Source organism: Arachis ipaensis, chromosome B05 (assembly GCF_000816755.2).
Source record: "Arachis ipaensis cultivar K30076 chromosome B05, Araip1.1, whole genome shotgun sequence".
Taxonomy (NCBI): Eukaryota; Viridiplantae; Streptophyta; class Magnoliopsida; order Fabales; family Fabaceae; genus Arachis; species Arachis ipaensis.
Window position 1 is genome coordinate 122,348,422 of NC_029789.2, and position 3,423 is coordinate 122,351,844.

Sequence of the window (3,423 nt, forward strand, 5' to 3'; positions counted from 1 at the left end):
TTAAATTTTTAAATTATACAACCTATTATTTATAATTTTTTATAAATTAAAACTATATATACATCCACTTACTACCTTCGATGTATTACTTACTCACTCCATAAAAATTAAATGTTTTTTACTATTAGACAGAAAAATTTTCATTTATGAAGAGATTTATTGATATATAAATATAATGTGAATTACGATTTAAAAAAAACAGTTTAGTTAATTTATTGAGAATTAAAATCTGTAATATTATAATATTTGAGTATGGGTGATATGTATAGTGTAAACTCCTAAGAGCGGAGAAACCGGAAATGGTTCAAAGTTTAAGTCTATTTGTATTAAATAGGATAGTTAACTTCGGAGTTGAGTAAACTACGATTCAATTCGTACGAGTTTTATTTCAGTTTTGTTAGTTTTAAACTAGTGTGATTGTTGCCAGTAACTTGCCGCTTAGACTAACCTTACTTAAACCAACACTTTTATTTTTCTTAGTGCGTCGAATATGGTTTGAAAACTCAGGTTTTCCTCTATTTTCTATTTGTCTGTTTTTTTTTCAACTTGTAATCGTCCATTTGAAACGTATACCGTGCCATTCTGAACCCCAAACAAACCCACTCAAAGATATTTTTTTTTAAAAAACTTAATAGAAAAAAATTTTCTAGAATATTTTTTTATTTTCATTAAAATACAAACCCATAGAGTACATTTTACTAGAAAAATAGATAGTTAATACAAACCTATATTGTTATATTTTCATGAAAAAACAAATAAATAATGTACTTTTTTTCTAGAAAATTTTTTTCTACATTTAATGTCGAAGAGTTTTTTCTACAAAAAAGAATAAAAAGATCACGAAAATGAAAATGATAAGCTTTAAACGGTTTGTGCGATTTTTTATTTTTTTTTAGAAAAAAATAAATTTTTTTTTAAATCGTTTTATTACTGCGGGTTTGTTCGTGAATCAAATCATCGTTGATATAAACAGAACAATCTACAACGTAATCAAAATTTAAGATCGATACTGATTTCCACACAAACTAAACCGTTTACACAACTCTTCTCTCTTTACGCAAATTTAAAGAACTTGTGAAGCAACGAAATAAATATAAATATACAAACCGTTGAAATAGTAGGTTTCCATCTTTACTAAGATGAGAAGTTGGTACAAATAATTTTCAATATTTAAGAACGAAAAGGTAAATGAAAAAATGTAACCTGATTTTTTTTAAAGATATATGGTTAACACAGGAAGTAATAAGTATATAAACAATAAACAAAATATTATAAAAAAGAAGTTATGAGAGAGTACGTATAATAATAAAAAATATTTTGAGAATAATAAAAAACAAATATACTTAAAAAATTAACAATAACAATAAAAAAAAATATCTTATAAAAAAAACGAAATATAATACTAAGATAATTAGGATAATTTCATTTCTTAAATTAAACTTGGAAATAAAATAACTTATCAGGTTCGAGTCTTGTTGCTACTCTCTTAATATTTTTTCTCTCAAAACTTTCTTTACAATCTCAATACAATTCAAAATCCAGAATTAGATTCAGCAAAATTCAATTAGCATTTAAAATCCAGAGTTCCAAAATTGAACTTATATCAAATTTATATTCAGCAAAATTCAGAATTACAAAATGACTAATTCATATAATTAACAAATAAAAAAATTGAAAAGCAGAAGCAGAATTCTGCATGAGGCCATCAATTCATATAATTAACAAAATAAAAAAATTAATTGAACTCAAATCAGTAGACTTAAATTTCTCAGTGTAGCACAATCTATATAGTTAATTAACCAAATAAAAAAAATTAATTGAAAAACCCAAGAATTCATCGCGGCAGAGAGGACAAAAGGCCTGGAGTTCATGGCGGCAGAACAGATGTCCGACGACGACATTAACAGAAGCCGATGACCAGGATGACAACTGGACAATCAGGACGACCAGACGAAGCTGACGCCAGAAGCTTCAGAGTTCAGAGTTCAAGACGATGATGCCGCTGACAGCTGCTTCAATTCGCGGCAATAAATTCCTTCTGCCTGCTGACAGCAGCTTCGATCCGGCGTCAATTGTGGTAGTGATGGTAGAGTTTGATGGACGAAGCTGGAAGAGAAAATTAGAGTTGAGGAGGTATGATGACTGGTGTGTGCTCTTCAAAATGGGTTGGGTAATGGGTGGGTCGCTCAACTTCAGCTAGTTTTTTTTCCGACGTCAAAACGACGCTGTTTGGTGAGATTTTAGAAATCGTAACTTTTAAAAACTTGGCCGGTTTGGCAGTTAATCGCCAGTTTGGCTAGTTTTTCACTGGTTTTTTTGCAAGACAATTTTAGGGGTAGACCGAATCGGCCAGAATCTCGGTCCGATTTTTAGAATCTTGATTTATACTAGTAACTCATATATTTACTCTAGAAATATTATAATTGTGACCTAATATATCTAGTTATAGTAATTATCTACTAAATATATGTGTGTGTCTGTACGCGCACGCGCGCGTGTGTGTTTTTATTAATTAACATTGGTGAATAATCACGTGGTGAATTTTTCACCTCTTGCTTTGTTTCATCTCTTTGTAAATGACTTCAAGAGCCACCTCCTATTTTTTTTTCTTTTTACACATGCAACTTTAAGAAGGGGAACAAGAGAGAAAGTTTGAAGCTCTATAGTCGGTAAGTTTTTGAGGCTCAGTTCTTTGATTCTAAAACTCCCAAAAAATTTTAAACCGATTAAAATGTTCATCTCTTTTTTCTCTACATAGATATATTAGTTTTGTTGAGGAACATTGCATCAAATCTTAAAGAGTAAGCATCCATTATTTCAGGAGTAAGGGAGGTGAGGATCTTTTCCTGGTTTTGTAATAGAAGTTCGGTTATTATATGTATCTATCATTATTTTAATGATGTTTTGGCTATAATTAGGAAGAATGAGAGCTAAAGATTATCAAGAAAAGAATCAATTTTTGCGAGCTAATATCGAGAGGTAAAGTTCGATAAATTAATTACAAATTGATTGTGTTTGATGCTTGGTTGATGATTGATTTGTTTGACATATGAAACTGTATTTATGTGACGTTAGAAGTCTCTGAATGTAAAACCCAGTTAAATAATAAATAATTAACTAATAAATTAATTATGAGTAAAAGGAATTAAAAAATTAAAATTTATAATTAGGGAAAGTAAAAATAATTAGAAGATGAATTAAAACGCTAATCTTAAAGGTTTTGGCCTATATTAGGTCAACAGGTTAAAACGAGTGAATCGGGTCCATGTTGGGCCTAGGGCCCACTCACTAACACCCCTATTTAGCCACACTTCAGCACACTCTTACCCATTTCACTAAAACATAAACAAAGCCCTAGGAGAGAAGGGAGAAGAGAAGCTTGTTTACTATTTATCACCATCTTTGAAACTCCATAACTTTTGC